Source organism: Castor canadensis, chromosome 8 (assembly GCF_047511655.1).
Source record: "Castor canadensis chromosome 8, mCasCan1.hap1v2, whole genome shotgun sequence".
In the NCBI taxonomy this organism is placed as follows: domain Eukaryota; kingdom Metazoa; phylum Chordata; class Mammalia; order Rodentia; family Castoridae; genus Castor; species Castor canadensis.
The window spans coordinates 60,252,191-60,277,270 of record NC_133393.1 but is presented as its reverse complement, the minus strand read 5'-3'; the positions used below and the strand labels follow the sequence as shown (position 1 = coordinate 60,277,270).

The 25,080-nt window shown below is 39.4% G+C and overlaps 1 protein-coding gene across 10 annotated transcripts in view; it reads left to right on the top strand.

Annotated features, from left to right (window-relative positions):
- Ppfibp1 (PPFIA binding protein 1) overlaps window positions 1-25,080 on the top strand; it is a 145,263-nt gene that overhangs the window by 19,389 nt on the left and 100,794 nt on the right. The window contains exon 1 of one of the 10 annotated variants that reach the window (XM_074083045.1): window positions 5,292-8,642. The exons of 7 other annotated variants lie outside the window; for them this stretch is intronic. The gene's annotated coding sequence lies outside the window, so the exon portion shown is untranslated. Of the gene's footprint in view, window positions 1-5,291; window positions 8,643-25,080 lie in introns of those variants that run through there. 2 more of the 10 variants (XM_074083049.1, XM_074083050.1) reach the window with 2 other exon arrangements.

The following is a 25,080-nucleotide window of genomic DNA, read 5'->3' as shown; positions in this document are numbered from 1 at the left end:
AGTTTCTACTTCTACATGGTGTTTTGATGTGCAAATCACTAGCCTTGGTGTGTCCTGCTGTTCTGATTTACGCATTATTTAATTCTTGTCCCTGTTGATTGGCTGGGTTTGGTGGTCAGAAAATGATCTGAACTGATTATCAAATCTTTGTAGTTCTTAGTCAGTGGTCACATGACAAGTATTTTTCAGACTGATACCAGCCTTCGTGAAGCTTGTGGCTTCCTTTTAGCACAGTCAAAATGACTCTGAACCTAGATAGCCACCACATGTCCTAGATGGGGTTCCCTAGAAGTGGACTTTGATTCTAGGAGTTGGGTCCTAAAGGGTTTTAGGGCAAGCTCTGTAAAGAAGGAAAAGGCAGGGTTGGACAGAGGAGAATCTGACAGGCAAATACAATTATAACTGAAGCCCAGCAGCTCTTATGGGAGCTGTGCACCTCAGATGACCCTGCTCAATTGTCTCTGGTTGAGGCAGAGGTCTGGATTGAGTCATTAGTCAGTGGCTAACAGTGGGTTACCCTTTTGGGTAAGGCCATGTCCTACACTGACTGAGGGCAACTTTGTATGGGTGCAGCAGCTCTAACATGGGGGTTGGGAGAGCAATTGAGTATCCACTATCCTGGCGCAAAGAATCTGATCCCTTGAAAAAAAACAAATAGTAGGGAGCACCAGAAGCACAGGATATGGTGAGACACTTTATCTACAAGGTCAGAAAGTTCCAATCCTGAAGCAGACCTAAAGGAAGCGATCACAATCCCTTGGTTAATTATTAAACAACAGATTTCCAACTTCTTGGAGGTTCATGAGCTATTTGGATAATATTTACACCTGATTGTGGGGTAGCATGGCCTGGCCTCTATATTTGTGAAGTGACTGACCCAAAATTGAGTCATTTTGTCTAAGCACTAATTACTACATGTTCAGGATATTAATCCCAGGTGTGTCTAAATGCCATTGTTTCTGGAGTATATAATATGTGTAGAATTTACAGAACTGGTGTTCTACCACAAAAGACAAGCAAGCAAATAAGGCACAGAGAATGTCAAACCCATTGGTGGATGGAGGACAAAATAAGAGGTTATAGCTCTGTTGAAGTTCCAGAATCCCTGACACATTTTAATCATGGGTTGAGAATAAGGATTTAGGAGTTCTGTTGACATAGTTTAAGTTAATTTGTTTTGGGGAAAAAGGTTTCAGTTTTCTGATATTTCCAAAAGCCAGTTGTACTCAGCAAACTTCTGAAACTGTCTGGCATGGTTTGTGGTGTAAGTGGGATGAGTAAACGAGGCCAAAGTAATAGATAATCGTACACAATCCCTTTCCCAACTGCAGGTTGAGTCATACCTGCAAGTGAACACAGTTATCCTTTTGCTTTTCTGTTTAGTAAGTGAAAGGGGTGTCCATTCTGCTCACCCCTTGTCTCAGTGGTTTTGAACCAGTGAGGGCCTGGAGGTGGGGAAGCCCAATGGTTTGGCCCTGGTACAGAGAAGGGGTCAGGTGTGTGTGTGTGTGTGTGTGTGTGTGTGTGCTGACCAATGAACTTGACTTCCCAGTGAGTCTCCCTGAACACCTAGATGACTCTTGTATTCTATGTCTTTATCTGCATGGCCACCTGGGAGCTCTGTAAAGCTAAGTTGTGGAAGATGTTACCCACCTGTTTCCATTACGGGCGTAGTGGGAAGATAAATAGGTCACTGTTCTTTATTCAGAAACAGTAGACTCAAGCTGCCATGGCAACAGGTTTTGTATAAAAGCACTCATCTCTGAACCTCTTGGAGGGATGTGATGATTTGGTCATTGGATGTGAAGTAGGTGGTCTGCCAGCTGGCTTCTTGTATTGGCTAGAAAAGAAGGCACAAAAAAAACAAAAACAAAAAACCTCTCCTCCTGGTTTCCTCAGATGAGAAGGAGATTATGTAGCTGTGGAGAAAGGGCCAAAGATAAGACTCTCAAATTGTTCTTCTGAGGCTGTGGATTTGGGTGACCTTCTGCCATGTGACCCTAGAGGCTTTGGTGATGATCTCAGAGTGTGAGGCATGGAGTTTTAACTTGGTGCACATTTCCCTCTCCCCTCCCACCTTTCTAATGTGCCTTGCACATGTGCATCTTCTGGCATGCTGGAATTAGGAGGATTTACCTCTGGTACAATTCAAATGAGGAATCCTCAGCAGTGCCTTTTCATTGTGACACAAATCTGCAAAGAATGAAAGGAGAGTTTCCTTGCCAGGAAGTGTGGTGCTATGCAGAGAGAAATGACTTTTGTTAGAAGAGAAACTTTTGAAGAGCCAGTACTTTAAAAAAAAAAAAAAAGGGTGGGGGAAGGGATGAAGAAAGGCTGTCAAGAAAAGCAGGACCAGAAGTGATCAGTGAGGATGTTGCCTGGAGATATGGGAAACAAATCAACACCAGGACTGACCAGAATCCCAGGAAACAGGCAGTACCAATTGGGCTCGGAAACCCACAGAAATTCTCACTTACTACACACAGAACTGCTCCACCCTCTACCCTGCCTTGACTCCATTCACCTGGGGTAGGAGGATCTGATTCCTTCTGAGTAGGGAAGCTGCTCTTGGGCTGGAGGGCACAGCCTTGAAGTGTGGGAGAGCTTTGTTTTCTTTAAACCCATGTTGCATAATGCTACCAAGAGGGAGGACACAGTGGTTAAGGACGGGCTTTGGAACCAGGCCAGCTTCTGTCACTTAGATGCTACTTAGATGCTGGACCTCAAAAATCTGGGTTATTCCGAAAGCTTTAGCTGAGCATAATGAATATGTGTTCAAAATTGTTATTACGTGCCAAGAGTCATAAGTGAATTTGTAAAAAACACCTTCCTAAACACTCAGACTCCACCATGCTAACTTTGAATCTTAGCTCAGCCTTGGCAGGGAGGTGAGCTCTAGGTGGCTCCACATTGGGGCTGGACAGTAATCTCAGCCTATGGTGGGGTGTTTAAAACAGCTGCAGGTTCTTGCAAAGGGCCCTTGGTGCTCACACATTATTCCTGTGCAGAGTCCCTGAATGTACAGCTCCTGATCTTTTTAATAAGCCACTCCCATGAGATGTCTGCATGTTCACACATGTTAGCCAAGAATTGACACAGACTGTAAAATATAATATTTATTCAGCTCCTAAGCATCTGCAACACAAGACACTGGATCTATAAGAGTGTTCAGCGCTGTTAGGCATTTGTGTGGTTATGCTATTTGCACTTCACTACACAAATTGTTTTAGGGGCTTGTACGGTTATTTGTTGCTTTATTGTAAGTCTAAGAGGGTTATAATAACTTACTAATATTAATATTGTATAGTATTGTAATATCAGTTTTAGAGATTAACTTGCCCAAGATCAAACAGATATAATACCCTATTGCACTGACTCTAAAACACCATTAATTGTAAGACACATTCTAGTCTATAAGGTGTTAAAATGTGAAAAGTTGTATTTTTTTAATTCATGAAAGCAGATTTTAATTCATGTAGAAGATTTCGGGTTTTACCCCATTAATGCCTGTCTTATTTCAAATTTTGTGGTTTTCCCCCCTACCCACAAGGACTTGCTATCTACTTGTAAAGATAAAACAAGCACAAATAAAGGGTGCTGGTGGCTCATTCCTGTAATCCTAGCTACTTGAGAGGCTGAGATCAGGAGGACTGTGGTTCGAGGCCAGCCCTGGCAACTAGTTCACAAGACCCCATCTGTAAAATAACCAGAGCAAAATGGACTGGAGGAGTGGCTCAAACAATAGAGCACCTACTTTGCAAGTGTGAAGCCCTGAGTTCAAACTCTAGTGCCACCAAAAAAAAAAAAAAGACAACTATAAAAACAGTGACAATAATAGTTAAAGTTGTTTATTGGCTGTTCCAAAGTAGAAGTGCATTCATGTGAGATTAGCTTACAGTCATAAGAATATTTTAATCTTTATAACTCACTGCTATTTTTTTTTTGATATGGTACTAGGATTTGAACTCAGGGCCTAATTCTTGCTAGGTAGGCATTCTACCACTTGAGCCACTCTGCTAGCCCTATTTTTTTTTGGCAAGGAAACTGAGATAGATACTCTTATTCCTGTTTTTAAGTGAGCAACTGATATACAGACTAGCAATGTGACATTATCACATAGCTAGTAGTAACAGCAAATTCTGTATCATAGTAGTCAAGTTTATTTATGACTATGACAGACCTGGTTCTAGGGGTGTGTGACCTGTTAGAGGTGTTGTTTGTCAGTGTTCTAGGGACATATAACACAGACATGTTGGAGTCAGGAAGGATTCCCAAATGGTGGCACCTAAGCTGACCTGGGAATGTTTGTTTCTCTGTCCCTAGCCACTACACAGCTAGGAGTAATAATGGTTGTCCTACATTACAGACCTCTGCTAGTACCATGCCTCTAAACCTGGTAGTAACTGGAAGGAACTGGATTTATTTATAATTTACATCCTTTCCATTTCCTAAAAGCAATTAAGGTGATTTGAAAGGAACACTGTAAATTAGACAATTGTTGGAGAGCCAGAAAGATGGCTACGTAGTTGTTCTTGGAAATCCACAAAATAGAAAACGATCATTGAATGCCACTGTGTAATTTAATTCCTCTATAGCTGAATGTATTCTTTCTAAAATTGTTATGCTATGTCATACCTTCTCAGGTTCTGAGAGGGCTCCATCATGCTCAGTGCTCACACATTGGCCATCCAGACTGTTAATGACTCAGTCTCTTGGTGTTTCATATTTCTGTAATTTCTTTAGTTGAAAATAATGATTTTAATCTTAAGTTGATGTGTTCTTAAAAGATGTGAAGATCAAGCTGCCATCTTGAGATGAAGCAGGTTTTTTTTTTTTTAATTGCAATACTGGGGATTGAACTTGGTGCCTTGCTCTTGCTAAGCAAGTATTCTACCACTTGAGCCATGCCCCCAGTCTTTTTGCTTTTAGTTTGTTTTTCATATAGGCTTTTGTACTTTTGCCTGGGCCAGACTTGGACCTTTGCCTCCCAACCTCTGACCTCTGCCCCTGAATAGCTGAGATTACAGGCATGTCCCACTACTCTTGGACCCAGAATATTTTTAAACAGATAGATTTCTTTTTTAAAAAGAAATGCATACTTGAAAATATATTGTTCACGATAAATATATATGTACAATTTTGGAGGAGTTCTAGGAATTGAACCCAGGTCCTTTCCCATGTTAGGAAGTGCTGTACCACTGAGCAACATTCCTGACCCAATATGTACAATTTTTATTTGTCAATTAAAATTTAAAATAAAAGTAAAAACTGACAGACTGTGGTCTGTAACTAGAAAGACTACAAGACTCTGAAAGAGCCCATGGAACACAGAATCATAATCTGTATAATAGCAGGTTGTGTTGCAGGTACATGTTTGCCCCCTCAGGAACCTCAAGCTCCCTACTTCGTCATCTTTAAAGGTGGGGCAGGGGCATTACATATTCCCAACTTACCAGATTTTAAAATGCTTGCGTCTCAAACATCTCTGATTGATTCTAACACAGCTTTTATTATGTCTAATTCACCAGGCTACCTGCCTAATGCCAGGTGTTGAATTTGTTGGTCTCTTAGTTCTGTTGTCTATGAATCAAAATGGATGCTATGTTTTAAATTCGGATCCTCAACAGACTTTCAAAGGAAAAGTATTGTTGCCATTTCTCCTTCACATCTTTTGAATAGAGTTGTTGTTAATGAGGAGAATGGAGCTGCCGTAGGTTTGGGCGTCAAGATGCTTTATTGCTAGTGGTCCTCAATGGTCAACCCAGACTTTCTGTCCTGAACTGCAGTCAGGAGCACTGTCACTAAATATAGGGTTATTGGAGGGATGCCTGGGGCCAAAACAACTGTTGGAGTTGCTTTGAGAGAGGCCGAGCTACAGTGGAACATTGAGGGCAGGACTAAAGGAAAGACAGGGCTGAGGACGGGAAAGGAAAAATGTACTCATATTCAGCTCACTGTACCAGAGAATTTTAGTTGTAATTCAAAGTCTGTGTTTCTTAGGGGAAAAGGTTCTTTTCTCTGGCTCAAGGCTGTTTGATAACTCTAAACTTAATTGATTTGATAACTCTGAACTGTCTTAAAAATATACACTAATAAATTGTTAAAGAACAGTAAGAAAGACTTCAGTCAGGACCATCACGATAGGTGTAAGGGTCAAGGCAATGGAATTTTACTGATGGGGCAAAGAGATTAGACTTAACTCCAAGTCTGGCATGGGCAAATAGGAATGGATAGCCAAGAAGTAGGGTAAAGGGAAGGTAGAGTAGTGAATGGAAAATTTCTATGAGGAAATATCAGGGATAAGGGGGAATTCTGGCTCAGCTGACCTAATAGGATTTTGCTGAAGCCAGGCCAGGGTGATGAGACATCACCTGAGTGATGGTGGAGGGTAATAAACCCACCGATCAGGTGTAGAGGACAATTGTATATTTGGGGATGTGAGCTCTCTGCTAAACTGGATTTTACAAGAAAGTGCACAGATGGGCCTAGGAGAAGGTTTAGGAGCCGGACTAAAATTTGGCTAAACAGAGAATCTTTGCCACTTACTTCATTTGATAATTCTGAACTTATCTTGTTGCTGTTTGACCCTGGTCCATGCCTGGGTTGCAGGCAGCAGGTGATTGAAAATACAGATGAGCTCAGGCTTATGTGTGATAGTAAGACAGCTGCCTCTGTCATCACTCAGCCTATCTTGGCCTGGCCTGGCCTGGCCTGGTGTTTACCCACACTGAATACTGTTTTGTGCCCTGCGTGGTTAGTTCTGCTTCAGCCCTTTCTGGCTCATTGGTTATTGCTTCTCTCTAGTTGTCCAGAGGCTGCAGGCCATTGGCTGCCCTGGTGAATAACCTGTGCACCACATATGCAGTGATGTCATGAGTTTCCTGCAGAAAAGAGTGCCCAGTGCAGCTTTCTCTCTGGGTAGAACTAATATGCTCTGTGACATGTGTTCCTGGTGCTTATGTCCTTTAGCAGCCTCAAAGTTTTCAGCTAACCCACGAGGGGTAATTGATTTCCTGTTAACTGGTGACGTAGGAATTGCATAGAAAGCAACTTTTGTCTGTAAAGTTCGTGTCCAGTGATAGATAGGTCATTGATGGCTTGGGGCCTTAGGGTGAGGGATGCAGCACATATAACTGGCAGTGGGTACCATTCACATCACCCTGATTTGATGATCTCAGTAATTCTTTGTAACTCTTAGCACATTTTGGGGTGATCCTCTTTGGGAACAGGTAGATGGAGTGTGGAGCAGTCTGTGGCTGGTTGATCAGATTGTTCCTTGGGTAGTCTACTTTTCTTCTCCCTCTAGGCCTTTCAAACTGAATGGCTAGAGTGCTTCTGAATTATATATGGTATTAAGAAAACTGTTTAAAGAGACAGTTAATCAGTAACATTTGCTAAGTGTCTTGGGTGAACTTCTCTTGCATAAAACTAACCAGGGCAGAAGAAGGCATCTTATAAAAATGCCAGTGTTTGAACAAAGTTTAATTTGACATCAAGGTCTGCTTAACAAAACCGATCTGGTTAACATGGAGTACATAGATGTATATTAGGGTAAAGGGCTTAAAACAGCTCATGACATTTGCTGGCAATCCTATTAAGGTTCCTATTAGGTCCTGGAGATAATGCACAGCTTGGTGTAATCAAGAAAATGATAAGGGAGACTGTCAATGCTAGTAGTGACAGTACTTACTCATTCCAACAAAATTGTTTTATTTTTGGCAGTACTGGAGTTTGAACTCAGGTTCTCTCTCTAGCAGGCATGGGCTCTATCAGTTAACCCATACCTTCAGACCAACAAAATTATTTTAGACAATGATACCTTCCTTACAAGTTAGATTTCTCATCCTAGTGAAGCCACTCGCTCCACTTATAAAATAGTCACTTTCTGAAAACTTGCATTGTTTTTGGTAAAAAGCTATGCATTAGGAGATGATTTGGTTTTGAGATGGGCTCCCTGCAGGTTTTTATTCAGCATTTTATCATCATTGACTGCCTGGAAGTTGTGGTTTGTAACAGCTGGGAGAGACAACTAATGACAGCCAACATCCAGAAAATAATCTGTACAGTCTGCCATGCTAAGTGGAAGTGGGTAAAGCTGTATGTCATGTTGTGAATTTCTACTTTAAAAAAATCTGCCAAGAATGGGGATGACTTGGTTTGATTAAAACCTCATGAAGCTTGTCGGTCAGCACAAGCCAAACTTGAGATGTCACTTCTAATGAAAGTTAACCTGTCCATGCTTAGCAGATGTAATGCAAGTTAGTATCCAGTGCCTGGAGATAATGGTTTCTTTGTGCTCCTGGTGGGAGAGTCCACACCTAGAAGCTTGTGCTTGATTCCATATGTGTCATTTTAAGAGGAGTGTCGCCCTGCCCAGTTGGCATGTTTCCATTGTTGTGGTATAGAGATGATGCTCACCAGAGGCCTGGAAGTTGTTCTGTAGGAGCAGTGTGAAGATCCAGAGCTGAGGAGTCCTAGGAAGTTAAAGGAGGGAGGCAGGCTGCTGTTATAAAGCACTTGTCTGCTTGCCAAGCAGAAGAAGGATGAGGCTTGTCCCTTCTGGTCCCTGAGGACAGTCCTTAAATGGCGCATTTGGCTGGGGAGAAGTGGGCCGTCTCAGGGAAGGCAGCCCTTCCTGGAAGGTGAGCAAGAACTTTCCAAGAAACTTCAGAAAGTATTCCGGCCTTGTTTTGAGGAGAGCTGAAAAAGCTCTGGAAATTTCTCTAAATGTGACTTTTCTTGTTCTTTATTTCCTGCAGAAGGATCTGCAGGATTACAGAGTCTTTATTCCTTTGTTTGATTTTACTTGAGTGGGCTAAATAGCAGTGATATTATACGCAAAAAAGATTGTTGTAGCTAAGCCTTGCTTTCCTCTTCTTGGCACATACTCTGCTTTTCTTTGGAGGAAATCATAAATCAGGATTGAAGACTCCACTATCCCCCTTTTTCTAAGGGGTAGCAGTCCCTTGGTGATGATACAGCAAGGAAGAGCTAGATGGTCCAGAATCAAATTCTTTCTACTACTTACCTTATATTTCCATTGGCTACGATCCTTTTTAAGAAATACTGTTTTGGGGTTATAAAAAAAATCCCATTTTTTGTGTTGATTTTCCTGATCTTACAGGAAAGTATATTTATTGTTTTAAGCAAGTAAGTTGGGCACCATTTTACATAAAAATTGTCATTCATTTTTACATGAGGTATTATATTTTATGTAATTGTACACTTTTGTAAACTTAATTAGGTTTATATTTTGTAACTTTTTATTTTACATGAAGTCATAGGCTTATGAATGAAAGAGAATGTGCATTGATAAAGCAATTATTTGTCGATGCTAATCTTAGACACTGTTTAAAACTTAAATTGTAAAGTTTATGTAGAATTATGAATAATGAATATAGGCTATTCTAGAAATAGCAACTAGCCCAGTGACTAATGCTGCTTCCTAAATACATCTGTTGCTTTTGAAGTAAAGTATTTTTTTGGTATAATTACATCCTGTTTTTGAGATCTTGTGATGAATAGACTAAATTCAAGATCTGTGGGAGAAAGGAAACCTCCAGAGAAGGTTTCTGATTTCTCACATGCATAACTTGTGAGAATTGTGACACATGTATATGTAAATGGTTAATAGTGTTTCCATTAGCCACCTGGGAGTAGAGCAGTAACATTCATTCCTGTATGCTAATGAAGCACCTAAATATCTTAAGAAATAAATCTTGTATGATTTGGATCTTTTAACAGTGTTCCCATTCGATGCCAATGATAACATTTGTTGTGATAGAAAGGAAAACCAGTTTTGGAGTATTATCAAAAACATCCACTGTCACATACAAAATGGATAAGAGACTAGCTGTTGTAGACTTAGCTGGCATTAACAGTTTTTGTTTTTTTATTTTATTTTTTAAATTTTTAAAAATTTAAAAATTTTATTTATATGTGCATGCAATGTATTTTTTTTTAGAGATTTGATATGAAGTTAAGTTTATAGGAATTTCTATTTTTTTTTAGTGGTTTGATATGAAGTTAAGTTTACAGGAATTAGGATCCTTGAGTTTATTGCTTCTTGGTCCTCATCAGGATTGTTGACTTTTACTGAGGGGACAGGAAGTTTCTGATTGTGACCTAACTTTTTGTCATTGATAAGGAGACAGCAGTTAGAAGGATGGCTCACAGAATTGTTAACAAGTCATCTCATCTTTATACTTCAGTTTTCAAGTAGGTTACTTTTTGGAATTTTTGGGAGCAGATCAATTCATGTATGTATGTCTGCATTGATAAGAGATTAATTTACATTTGTTTAGCATATATGTTTGGAGAGGGGGAGAGGGAAGGATTAAGAATCTTAAAATCTCAATGAAGACTTCCTTAACTCCTGTCTCTCCTCCCCTCAACCAAAAAAGCACCAGATCCTGAAATAAGACTTACTCATATGTCTAAGTTGCTTGGATTTTCTTTCATTAATTTTAAAATCTGAAAATGCAGTGAGTCCTTTTATGTGAAAATCTTCATGACTGGCTTCATATGTATTTTAGGATAAAGAAGAGGGGTTTGCTTTAAAAATGTTTTCATAGCTCCATTTCTTCTTAAATTAATGAAGGATAAAACTTTCTCATCTCACACTGATCTTTTTTTATATCAAACTGAAGGTTTTAGGAGTAATATAGTAACAGTACTTTTATACAAGGAAAGGGAATAATCTGAAAAACTTTTCGCTTATGAGAAATGAGTGATTTAGATTTATTAGGGACAAACTTAAAATTAGTGGAATGTGAATGCCTGACCTCTGCCTTATATTTCTGCATTCTGAGGAAATTTCTCTCTCCCTTGGAGAATTCTAAATACATTCTCTAATTTTTGAGCTCAGAAAGTCCTGGGAGCTGAGAATCACTGTTATTTAAGGGATCCCATTTATTTGAAGCTTTATTCTTTTGTTTTCTAGAGTCAGTTGTTTTCTTCAACAGTCTTGCCATTTTTATTATGACTAGATATTTTGAATGTGCAAAGTGTACATGGTTCATAAGATTTTAGTAATGCATTGGGTGTGTTTGAGTAGAAGTTGGCTCTTGAAATGTTTTAGAATATTATTAGTCATTTTATCATTTAGAAATGCTTTATTAGTATTCTTACATGTTTTCTAAGATTATTTGGTGCTTGGAACCTGTAACTGATTTTAGGATTGAAAGTGGTCCTTCTAATTTTATCTCCCCTCTTCCCAGAATAGCAGCAATGCAGAAAAGTGGAACTGTATGTGATTACTTCTAATGTATATGTGTATATATAAAATATGTAAGAATTGCCTTCTCATTTGGAGGTATAGGTTGGGAAGAATAGTTTCAGTGTATATAGTCTTTCCCTCTTCCTTCTCCCAACACAAGCTGCTCTTATTCTTGAGTAAATGATAAATTGCATGTTTATCTTCTGGAAACAGAAGCATGAAAAGTGCACTGTGTGGCCCCAGTTATGAAGTTGTGTGGCTGCAGTCTCATTAGCATCACCAGAGTTAAATAAGGTGATTTATTTAACCCAAAAATGCTACTAACCAGTTAATCAGTTTTTCTGGCTGTAATTCATAGCCATACCAATGATTTTTTGTTTTTTTTGAGGTGCTGGGGATTGAACCAGGGCCTTGAGAGCATGCTAGATCATACCTCTAGCCTGTAACAATGATTTTAAGGATCACCAAGTATGTATGAAACTCTCATAAGTGCTAAATACTAATAAAATTTACATTAACTGAGTTCCTTTTTCTTTTTTTACACAAAGCAAAACCTTTTAAGATTTTCTCATGATTCCTGAGGCCTGAGGAATGCAAATGGTTCAAGGAGGAAAAAAGCCAACCCAATAGCACAGTACCAGAATTCTCTGTTATTTTACAATTGGGGCATAGGGTTACCTCTGGTATTAGAAAACCTAATTATAGTTATACCTCATGACATAATTATAAGCTTCTCTCCTTCCAGACATGAAAATTAAATAGTGAAATTTCTATGCACATACATAGCACCAGTGTGGAACAAACCCTACTATTTTCCGACATGAAAAATAAATGTAATTGGGCTAAGCTGACATTTTCTACAGAGGCCACTCAGACTAGGAGATGGCAAAGTTGTTACTTCCTCCCCCTCAGAAAACAAGACACTATCATTGTCATTTAAACTAGAGCATCCTCAAATGCCATGGCTTATACTTTCCTTAATGATGAAACTGTTTGTATGATGTTGTATGGAGAGAATTTGTGCTGAAAGGTAAATATTACGTATGGAAAACTTCATTCCAGTGTTTTAAAAACTGACCCACAGACCACCATCCTTATGGAAAATATGAGTTGCCTTTGTTACAGGTGTTTTAGGCCCCAGGCCCAAACTCGTGAGTTCCATAGGCCAGGCTGGTCACTCACTGAACACATCTAATATAAAAACTGATAATGGTGAAGGGCAGAGCAAGGAAGGTTATTACTCACATGGGCAGGGCAGCCGTGGGAAGAGGAAAGGTAGCATTCCAACCCGTTTTCCTGGAATGGACATTTGCTTTAGGTTTACATAGGAAGAATTGGGGGCAGAGGGAGAGCTATGTATAATCATTAAACAGTCTCAGCCACAAGTGTGTTCTGGTGGTCACTGTGGCCTTAGGTGGTCTGTTCATTGTTTCAGGATTGGTCACTCTGGGCCTTGTTACAATAAGAGCCAATGACTGGTTTTGTCTCCTGTCTAGTCCTTATTGGATTCCAAGATGGCTACAAAGTGACTCAAAACAAAGAACAAGATCCAAATGGAGACTCAGAGGCTAAGCTTTTCTCCTGCCTTCAGTTAATTTGTGGGTCCAAGTAAAGTGCCAGTGCTGTTTAGCAAAAGCAGGTTTTTAAGTACCTGTTACACCTTTTCATTAATACCATGGACTTTATTCTCATATAGTAGTCAATAATCCTGCATTTTAAAACTAAATTATTGGCTGGCTTCTTAGATCCTGGCTAAAACCTTAAGAGAGATAAAGGATCACAGATCCTTTAGGCATGAATCAGATGCAAAGTAAGACTTATTTGTTTTGGTGGTCATGAATGCTATCAGTTTGGGCTTTGGTAATACTAGATGGATTGGTATTTTCTTTGAAATCGACCATTACTTAAGACCAGGCTGGACCTTTGCTTGCAGGTAGAACCACTAGATCCCACTTTTGGGGCTCTGCCAGACCATGTGAATGCTTTGCTTACATCACAATGGCCAGAGGAGGTGGGTGCTATACTTTTATTTGAAGATGAGTAAACTGAGGTTGTGAGGGATCAGGCAGCCAAAATCTAAATTCAGCCCTCTGGCTCTGGAGTCATTGTTAGCTTTTCTTCTTTGGGCTTCAAACTGCTTTGATATCCTGTGGACTACACCTTTTCTTTTAAATAAATGAGTAAAACTAGGAGGGAAAGTTCATGAATCATCTCACCCTGAGGAAGTGATGATCCGCTAAATTGGGTGTATTGGGGAGAAAACCTTTGTTATTTTCAGTTCCTGAGGCCTGTGGACTAAACTGACAAAAGACAGATTAACAGCAGGAAAAAAAAATGTATTTCTCTGTAAGCAGTTCCCTAAATGGTTAGGTAGAGGCTTTATATACTTAATCTGGTAGGGAAGGGGGATTGGGGAGAAAAAGGCCTTTGGGAAGAGCACCTGGGTTTCTTTAGGAATGACAAGGAGTTTCCAGAGATAACAAGGCTTGCCTAAAATTTCTTTCTAGCTATTGGAAGAAGTTACTTGGTCTTTGTGTCTTTGCTTTCTTCAGGGTCATAAAACTCCCCAGAGAGAGCATTTATGGTGGGTTACTTTCAGTCTCCTTTCTGGGAATGAAAACCACTCAAGGGAAATTTTGGCAGCCTTACTTTTCTAGAAGTTTCTGCCTTTTTAGTTAGATAAGGGAAGCTGAAGAAAGGTGTTTTTTTGTTTTGTTTTGTTTTGTTTTTTGTATGTGTTGAATCTCAGATGTCTTTAGTTTAAAATAACCTTTATACCAACTTTAAGGCTCTCAGTGGACCCCTATACATGTTTTGAACTTCCTCTTTTTACTTGTGGATAAAATATGTCCTTTTTTCTTCTTCTTGTACTTAGACCCCTCTGATAGCTTCTCATCTCCCTCAGAAGAAAATCAGTCTTTAAAATGGCACATAATTACTTCTCATCCCTAGTTTCTCAGACCTTTCCTCCTGTGCTCCCCTCCTTGTTTACTTCCTGCAGTCACAATGCCTTCTTTTTGTTACTCTAGGTCTCCAAGTACATCTCTGCCCCAGGGCATTTGCACTTGCTATTTATTCCCTTTGCTTGAAATGCCCTCCCTCCCACCATCTGCATAGCTCACTCATTTCCTTCACAACTTTTCTCTGACTAGCTTACATAAAATAACAGCCCTACTTCCTGAGCTTTCTTTTTCCTTACTTGCTTTATTCTCTCCATGGTATTACTACTGTCTCTTATATGTTCACTTGTTTATGACTTACTTGCTATTTCTAGGCAGGAACTTTGTTTATTGCTACATCCCCAGCAACTATACCAGTGCCTGGCACATAAGAGATGCCCCCAAATATTTGTTGAATAAACGAAATGTGTGTGAAAATATATGTACACAGTCATATGCAATATTGTACATGGTATTTTGTAACCTGCTTAGTTTTATAGCAGGACTAGTATCCCATTGTGTGACTATCTTGTTAAAATTATTAAGACTTTCGATAACCTAAACTTCCTTCCCTACCCTCTTGGTAAAAATCATTCAGATTTCATTGGATCTTCTGATTTGTTAAGTGCCACTTGTCCATCAAATATTAATTGGTTTTGATTTCATTTCTTTCATCTTTAATTTGCAAAACCAAATTAGCAGTTAATCCTGTTGTGTCCCCTCCCCCACTTTATATTTAGTCCTTATCCCTCTTACTACTAAGTCACTGTTAAAAGTCATAATTGTGCCATGCTTTCAGAAATACTAAAGGAAATGGGCTTTTAAAACTGTTAAAACTGGGCTTAATTCCAGTCTCCCACCTCCATCTCTTGTGTTGTTGGGGCAAGTTACTTAACTTCTGCCCTATGGGTTTTTCTATTTAAGGATGGCTATTTAATATTTATTTAGCAGTTATTTGCAGATTGAATTGCAATAACTAGTACAAAAGCTATGCCAGAGGCTGGGTGTGTTGGTGCACACCTGTAATCCAAGCTGTGCAGAAGGCAGAGGTAGGAGGATTGTGGTCTGTGGCTGGTCCCCTGGGCAAAAACCCTATCCAGAAAAATAACTAGAGATTAAAAGGGTCTACTTCATGGCTAAAGTGGTAGAACACCTATGTAGCAAGTGTGAGGCCCTGAGTTTAAAAAAAGAAAAGGAGTACCAATTCATGACTCTGAAAAACAGCTTCCACATGGATTGGAATATTTAGGTCCAGCTTTTTCACATCAGAATATAAACATACAATAGGGGTTATGATTTGGACTTGGCCTGTCCTCCATGGGTCCATGCTTTGGAGGCTCGGTACCCAGGGTAGTAAGTTCGAGGTGGTGGAACCTTCAGGAGTTAGGGCTTAGTGGTAGGTCATCAGGTCATGGGGGTACATGTCCGTGCTCAGATGAGAGGGTTTATATAAAATCATGGTTCTCAGCTTCCTGACTTGAGATATAATCCTTTTACCCATTCCTGCCCTACCAGGCCATGCCATGGAATCTCTAAAACTGAGCTATGTAGACCTCTTTGCTTTGTAAGTGTCAAATAGCTTGTTATAGTGACAGAATGCTGACTAATACAATAGGCGTCTAGGTCTGGGGTATTCTGGTTGTCCAGTGAAACACTGATCTGGGTACTGTTATAAAGGGATTAATCAACTTCAGTACCTTACGGATATTGGACTGGAGTGGCTCAAGCGGTAGAGCAGCTGCTTTGCAAGCCTGAAGCCATGAATTCAAGACTCAGCCTCTCTCTCTCTCACACACAAAGATAGGGATATTTATTCCTGTCAAAATTGGCCTTAAATAAGTAATCACATAAATTTTTAAAATCATTTTTATTGGTGTATGATAGTTTCATTGTGATGTTACATAAACTTTTTTTTTTTTTTGGTGGGATTGGAGTTTGTTCTTACAAAGCAGGTGCTCTACTGCTTGAGCCACACCTCTAGTCCATTTTGCTCTGGTTATTTTGGAGATGAGGTCTTGTGAACTATTTGCCTGGGCTGTCCTGGAACCATGATCCTCCTGATCTCAGGCTCCCAAGTAGCTAGGATTACAGGTGTGAGTCACTGGTGTCCAACTCACATAAGCTTTTAAGACTCAGAGGAAGGAAGGGTCTGGAAGTTGAGAAGAACTCAACACTCCACTGCTGACTTTGACAGGGTTCATGAGCCAAGAGGTTGCAGGCGATCTCTCAAATTTGAGAACAAACCCTAGCCTATTGCCCATGAGGAAGTGAGATTTCAGTCCTTTAGCCACATGGAAATCTCTCTGCCAACAATCTGGATGAGCTTGAAAATGGTTCATCCCCAGAGCTTCCAGAAGGGCACCCAGCCCTGCTGGCACAATGGTTTCTTTTCTGTATCAGGCCTGGAGCAGAGAACCAGATGAGTCTCTCTGTGCTGGATTTCTGACCCATGGAACTGAGATAATAAATGGGTATCACACTGCTACATTGGTTGGAATTTGTTGTGGCAGTAGTAGAAAACTAATACAGTAACTTTGAGAAATAAGATCAGCATGGGAAGGGTGTTTATGCATAGTTGCTGTAAACACCACCTACTGATCTGTACCCTCAGTGCTCTGAGTCAGCTCTGCTGCTAACCTTCCTCTGCTGGAAGACCGGGAAACTTCATGGAATCAAAGAACATGTGTTTTGCTCTGAGCACTGGAGATAGAGGAACATGAATGCATTCTTTTTTTTTTTTTTTTAATCTCTTTTTTTTTTTCTCATTTTTCTTTTATTATTCATATGTGCATACAAGGCTTGGTTTATTTCTCCCCCCTGCCCCCACCCCCTCCCTTACTACCCACTCCACCCCCTCCCGCTCCCCCCCTCAATACCCAGCAGAAACTATTTTGCCCTTATCTCTAATTTTGTTGTAGAGAGAGTATAAGCAATAATAGGAAGGAACAAGGGTTTTTGCTGGTTGAGATAAGGATAGCTATACAGGGCATTGACTCACATTGATTTCCTGTGCGTGGGTGTTACCTTCTAGGTTAATTCTTTTTGATCTAACCTTTTCTCTAGTTCCTGGTCCCCTTTTCCTATTGGCCTCAGTTGCTTTAAGGTATCTGCTTTAGTTTCTCTGCATTAAGGGCAACAAATGCTAGCTAGTTTTTTAGGTGTCTTACCTATCCTCACCCCTCCCTTGTGTACTCTCACTTTTATCATGTGCTCATAGTCCAATCCCCTTGTTGTGTTTGCCCTTGATCTAATGTCCACATATGAGGGAGAACATACGATTTTTGGTCTTTTGAGCCAGGCTAACCTCACTCAGAATGATGTTCTCCAATTCCATCCATTTACCAGCGAATGATAACATTTCGTTCTTCTTCATGGCTGCATAAAATTCCATTGTGTATAGATACCACATTTTCTTAATCCATTCGTCAGTGCTGGGGCATCTTGGCTGTTTCCATAACTTGGCTATTGTGAATAGTGCCGCAATAAACATGGATGTGCAGGTGCCTCTGGAGTAACAGTCTTTTGGGTATATCCCCAAGAGTGGTATTGCTGGATCAAATGGTAGATCGATGTCCAGCTTTTTAAGTAGCCTCCAAATTTTTTTCCAGAGTGGTTGTACTAGTCTACATTCCCACCAACAGTGTAAGAGGGTTCCTTTTTCCCCGCATCCTCGCCAACACCTGTTGTTGGTGGTGTTGCTGATGATGGCTATTCTAACAGGGGTGAGGTGGAATCTTAGTGTGGTTTTAATTTGCATTTCCTTTATTGCTAGAGATGGTGAGCATTTTTTCATGTGTTTTCTGGCCATTTGAATTTCTTCTTTTGAGAAAGTTCTGTTTAGTTCACATGCCCATTTCTTTATTGGTTCATTAGTTTTGGGAGAATTTAGTTTTTTAAGTTCCCTGTATATTCTGGTTATCAGTCCTTTGTCTGATGTATAATTGGCAAATATTTTCTCCCACTCTGTGGGTGTTCTCTTCAGTTTAGAGACCATTTCTTTTGATGAACAGAAGCTTTTTAGTTTTATGAGGTCCCATTTATCTATGCTATCTCTTAGTTGCTGTGCTGCTGGGGTTTCATTGAGAAAGTTCTTACCTATACCTACTAACTCCAGAGTATTTCCTACTCTTTCTTGTATCAACTTAAGAGTTTGGGGTCTGATATTAAGGAGCTAAAAATATACGATGGAGAAATAGCAGCCTCTTCAACAAAAACTGCTGGGAAAACTGGTTAGCAGTCTGCAAAAAATGAATGCATTCTTTAAATTTAATTGTGGTAATGGAGATTGAACCTAGTACTTGCGCATGCTAGGCAAGGGCTCTACCACTTGAGCCATGCCTTCGGCCCCAGAAACGTATTCTACTAGTTTGGTTTTCCTTTTCCTGTGAGTTTTCATCTGATCATTTCTTCATGATAGATGTGTTATCTGTTCTTGGATTATAGTTTATCTTCTGGAGTTGATGGTTACCTTTTTAGGAAAGAAGATTGACTTCTTGCTGTAATTTACAAGGTGGCCCTTGGGGCAGTATTCCTGGGGGTCTCAGATTCCAAGGTGCAGGAATACCTTTGTCTTCTTAGATTTTTCTGTTCATGTCCATCATCCGTCTGTCTTTGTCCATTCTAATATTTTCAGCACATCCTGAAAAGTTTTGAATCTGGGCCATGCTTGCCTCCCTCAGTGGCTCTGGGACTCTTGTGCCTGCCTCTCCTCCCCTCAGATGTGAGCTCCTCCATCAGTGTAATGTTTTCCTGTATGCAGGGCCTCTAGGACATGCTCAAGTTCCATATCTTAGTCTTTTTAATAATGTACATATAAAATACCTCCTAATAACACTTTCTAATAGCTTTGTGGTTGTAAACTTAATTTTTAAAACTCGTGTTTACCTAAGTAATGTGTGATCCTTGTAATATTGAAGTAATATCATACTATTAAAAAATAGAAATCATCTCCATCCCCTTTTTCCCACTCCTTTCCACTTTTCATCTTCTATAATTAACATAGACATCCTCCCGGATATACATGTAAAATCAGGTATTTTTGTGGGTTTACAAAAATGCTATTATATATTTGTTTTGTTTAACAACTTTTTTTCTCTACTGTGTCATGAAAAGCCTTTCAATATCTGTATATGTTGCTCTCCTATGTTTCATAATGACTACACAGTGTTCATTCAGATAGAAATATTGTACTTATTCAGTATACACATTTGTAAACCACATTTGCAAGTGGTTTCTCATTAATCACTATCTCTAAAATGTTTCAGTGAACATCTGGGTAATAAGTAGATCCCTTTTGTAGAGTTCTGCATGTAGTGCTTCTAGGTATCAAGGTGTGTATATTTAAAATGTTGCTATTTATGCTGCTGTTCTGGCCTTCAATAAAGTGGATGCAATTGGACGACATCATGTTAAGTGAAGTAAGCCAGGCTCAGAAAGGCAAAAGCCACTTGTTTTCTCTCATATGTGAAAGATCCAAAAATAAACATATATACAAAAACAAGCATGATTATGTACAGACTCATATGTAGAATATGTTTGTAAGAGTGGAACTACTCTATGGAACTCTGGGAAAGAGGGAAAGGAAAAAGAGAATGATAGAGCATCAGTAATATCATAAAACATAAGCTATGTGAAGGTAGAGGATATAAGGATATGTATTGAAAGCTGTTGAAAAAAGGCAGGGTGGGAGGTAAAGGGATAGGGGATAGTAATGAAAAGGATTGAATGGACCAAAACAAAGTATACCCACAGAAACCCCTTTGAACATCAACTTTACTAAACATTAATAATGAAAGACAGGACTGTAAAATAGGTACTGTGTGTGTGGTGGGGATACTAGTGGGAGGAGGAAGGGTGAATGAAGGAGATAAAGGTGAGGGAATATGGTTGATGGATTTAATATACTTAGATGAAATAGAACAAAGAAACCTCTTGTAATTGCTTTAAGTGGAATGGGGAGGGGGCTGAAAGGGAGAGAGGAATGGGGGGATCAACCAATGTACAATATAAGCCTAATCGGAATTATCACTATGAATCCCCCCTGTATAACAAATATATCCTTATCCTAATACAAATTTTTATAATAAAAAAATTTATGCTATGGACATATATTATCTACTTAGAGAAGAAACAACACTGTTAGACATCATGTTTTCCCCACACCTTTTATAGTGTGCATTATAGGTTGAGAATCTCTTATCCAAAATGCATGGGACCAGAAGCGTTTCAGAGTTTGTTTCTTCAGATTTTGGAATAGTTGTGTAGACTTTAGGGTTGAGCATCCCTAACCTGAAAACTTTTTTAGAGACTTTGAGTCTTTGGATTACGACTGTTCAATCCATTTCACACTTTTTTTAGTATTTGAAGCAGAGGTCTCATTTTAATTTACATTTCTTTGGTCACTAAAAAGGTTGCTTTAGCTTCATTTGTTGAGTCCATTCTCATTGTAAAAGCAAGTAGCTCAAATATGGAAGATGAGCCCTTATCACAGTTCCCTTGTGGCACCAGTGCTTCTTACCCCACAGCTGCCAGGCTGTCAGCTGGTATGACTTTGGGGATTCTCTGCATTTGTCGCATTTTTTTCTATTTGTTATTAAAGACATTAAGGTATTTATGCAGACTCCCTAGGTTCAGGCCTTGGCCAGGCCATGATAGACCTGGGCTCTTTCCCCCTGTAAGTGCGTTTGAGGTGTGAGACATTGAGAATTTACCACACTTGAAACTTTGGATCTCCTTTCTTCTTTAAAACTTGACATATATGTACAGTCCTCTTCACAGAAGAAGAAAGAATGACCATACTTTCTATCTCCTGAATTGTATTTAGGAATATTTGAAGGAAGTCAAGTATGTAGTTTAAAATAGTTTCCTTATGCAGTCACTTGAGGGTAGGGCTGGGTGGTAGAGCACGTGTTAACATGCCAGAGCCCTGGGTTTAATCCCTGGCACCAAACGGAACAAAAGAGAAAAAATTCACTTGGTTCCTTTCACATCAATATAGTTCTCTAAATTTGTTTTATTATGACTTACTGTCTTAGCTTTTTCTTTTTTTAAAAAGAAAATCTGTTGCAGTTGACTTCTAAAAGTTGAGGAGTAGCCAGATGAAGGTCCACTAAAGGTAAATTTTTGTCTGACTTTCCCTTTTGTGCTAATTATATACTTGTTTTCACTTTCCTGCACATGTCTACCAATTCATCTTCCACTCAACCTTTGATGTGTCTGCCTCTGATATTTTTATACAGATAATATTTCCATGTTCCTGCCAGAAAATCTCCAGGGAAAATCTTTTTGTCTTGCCATCTAGGTTCCTCTCCCAACCCCCCTCCTGATCTGTGTGCTTTGCTCTCATGTCTCCAATTCTTCTCCCAGGCCTCTTCCATCCCCTTTGGTCTGCTTGTCAGAACCAGGCACTAGCCAGTCTCTTTACCGAGGTCCCCACTAGCACTCTGGACACCCCCATCATCCAGTGTTATGCCATGACTGCTCTGTGAACTTTGCTTCCAGGCTATAGGGCATTGCCAGGCCAAGTGACCAATCACTGTGTAATAGACAGCAGTCCTTTGATTTTTCACTTCCTGTTGACTTACTGTTTTCTTAAAAAATATTGCGATGCAATATTTTTTTCATAGTTTTCATGTCTCATTCTTCAGTTCCCACTTACTCTGTAAGGATGATGTCATCTCCTTCTTTTGTTGAACAGATCAGGACAGGAGTCACAAACTCAAATGCCAGCTAGGGCCATTGAAATAACTAAAACAAACTGGGCAACAGGCAGGAACTGCTCTAAACTGCAGAGTGCTGCATGTCTAGGGAGTAGGGAAGGAGGGCCACAGGGAGGGCAGTCAGCAGTGATTGTTCCCAGGAGCTTGGCCTACTGTTGTTCCACCTTCTGTTTTCTTTAGAAAAATCAAATATCTGGTTTCTATGTGAAATCTCAACATGTTTGAATCCCATTTTTGGAAATATTCTGTAGGCCCCCGAAACAGACCTTATAACTAGTCATCTTCATTATAGAGCATCACTTTTTTTTTAACCTAAGAATATTTCTCTATTTCATTGCCACCATTTTTTTGTTCCCAGGGTTTCTTTGTTTCTCCATTACCTTTTCTTTCCCCTGCATGAAAACATTCAGTATGTCCCCTTTCCTATTCAGAAAACCAGCGGTGTTCTTTCTTTTCTCCCTAGTACACCATTTTTTCTCTGTTCTTGTTGCTTAAGCAGAGGTTTGCACTTACTGCCTTTATTTCTTTCTTCTTTTATACTTGATCTTAGCCAAAAGGTTGAGAAGCAATGCTCTTTACTCTTTTTCTTTAATTATACAAATTAATGGGTTTCATCATGACATTTTCGTACATGCATGTAGCATACTTTGATTACCCTCTCTTATGCCCCTTCTTCTTTCACATCCCTCCTATTAACTCAGTACTTTAACCTCTACGTTCTGGCTTTTGTCTTCACAGTTTCGCTCATTCTTCAGATACTGTGATTGTACTAATTTGGATTGTCCTCTGTGAATACTACTTTGCCACCTGTTTTCATTAGCTCCCCTTTCCTGTATCCCAAACGTTTTATTTCTCAAAGATTTTCTCACTGACCTTCTTTGCCAATGCTTTTACTGTTGGTTTTGGTGGCCTACTGTGGCATTCTGCTAGTACATCAAACTCAACTGTTGGAATGTGGTTCATTCTGTCATTTCTCTCCCCATCCTAGCTGCCTTATATTTCTGTTAGTGGCACCATTCTTTCCACTAGACACTGAGGTTCAAAGCTTTGGAGGCATTCTTGAGTTCTCTTTTACCTTTTCTATGATTTCAGTCACTGAGTGATACATTTTTCTTTCTAGAGCATATGTAGTATCTGTGTCTTCCTTTGAAGGCCTGTGACTTCTGAATTAGGATACAGGTGGAAGATACAGATGGTCTCCTTGTCTTTCCTCACTCTCATGCATCCCTGTGGGAAAACTAACTCTGACCAAGCCACTCTGTGGCCCAGAAGACCTCAAAGGTTCTGAAAACTGCTTACTACTGTTTGTGAAGTGTCTTAAAGGTCTAGTCCTGTGGAATCTTTCTAGTCTCTTTCTCACTGCCCCTCCATATGTCTTACATTTCAACAACTGGAACTACTGCCATTCTTTGAACACTCCCTACCTTACTTTGGCCCCATGCTGCTATTTCTTTTGCCTGAAATTGTCTTCTTGCTTTTTCTAGCACTTCCAATGAAATTCTGCACATTGCAGATAGCCATCTTACCCATGATTCCTTTTAAAATAGCCCCTATAACTACTGTGTAAGTCATTGTTCCCTTTCGACTTTTCTAGCATTTCATCTGTCCATCTAATGTGAGATTTGTCATTATTTTTTAGATTATATTGCAGATCGTTAGTAAACTTCCTGTTGGACTATAAACTTTCCCCAGAAAGATATTATGCCTTATTATTAATTTTGTATTTCCTTCCCAGTACTGAACATAGGTCTTAAACGAGAACTTTCATGTTAATAATTAAAAGGTAAGACCATTGAATTTTCCTCCCCTTCCCCCAAACCCAGCAGATTAGAATTCACAATTTTTTTTTTCATGCTAAATGCCAGACTCAGGCAACTTCTTTGTCCCTCACTTAAATGCTTCTTAAACAGCCAAGATTAGTTCTGTGATTGTATTTGAGGACAGCTGAGTCTGCATTTGAGGACAGCTGAGTCTGCCTGCTATTGGCAGACTATAGAAGATACATTATCGCTTAACAGGAATTGCTTTTGTACAGAAGTATCATTATAGACAGAAATTGATTCATTAATGGTACAAAATGGTAACTCATGGCTGTTTAATATGCATCCTTGGTTACTATTACAAATGAAATTTCCTCATTTTTTTATGAGGCTGTGAGACTAGGATTTTCAGTTTTTTCTTAAAAGTATATACATTTTTTAAAAAGTTGTATTTTATAGCTGGATGCTGGTGGCCCACACTTGTAATCCTAGCTACTTGAGAGGCTGAGATCAGGAGGATCACTGTTTGAGGCCAGCCCAGGCAAATAGTTTGTGAGACCTCATCTCCAAAATAACCAGAGCAAAATGGACTGGAGGTGTGGCTCAAGTGGTAGAGTGTCTACTTTGCAAGCACAAAGCCCTGAGTTCAAACCCCAGTCCCACCAAATTGTATTTTATATAGTAATTGTTTCTTTTGCCAACATGGAGTTCTATTAGCTTCTCTGTCTACCAATTCTCTGTTGGTAGAGAATATTTTAATAAGAGGTAGCTGATCAGGATCTAACTTAGGCAGGCACCCCCCACCCACACTGGCTTTGGGCATAATTCTTGGGCAATCCCACATAACAATGGGATAATATTCTGCCCATTTGTTGGAGGAGAAAACTTGAGTCTTAGGTGAAGTAGCTTGACCATGGTCATATAGCTAAAAAGTTGTGAACTTGAGATATTAAAACCCAGGCTGATTTGCTTCAAACTCTGTGCTCTTAGTCATTATGTTCTGCTTCCTCTGAAAGAAATGAAATACAGTGTTTGTAATAAAATTATAAAATACAGAGACTCAAAAAGTTGCATTCACTTGAAGTTCCACTCTGCAGAGACAACCATTGTCAACATGGTGGAACATAACAGCATGTCTCAGAGGGGACAGAGGTTTTGCAAAAATATGCCTGTACCTTTTCCTAAGTCTCTCTTCCCCTATTCCTCTCTAGTTAATGATGTTACTCTGGGCAAGTAATGAAGAGGAAGAAGACAGTGTTAAAAACTATAGGTGGTTATTCTTTCTGACTTTTTATCTTATGTTCATGTATATTTACAGAAAAGAATTCACCTACTATATCATAAATGTCCTTCCATGTCATAAACTATCAATAATCACTTCTCTAACCTTGTTCTATGCAGGATATCTGTTAGGATATTAATCTTAACAGGTAGACCTCAGTGTA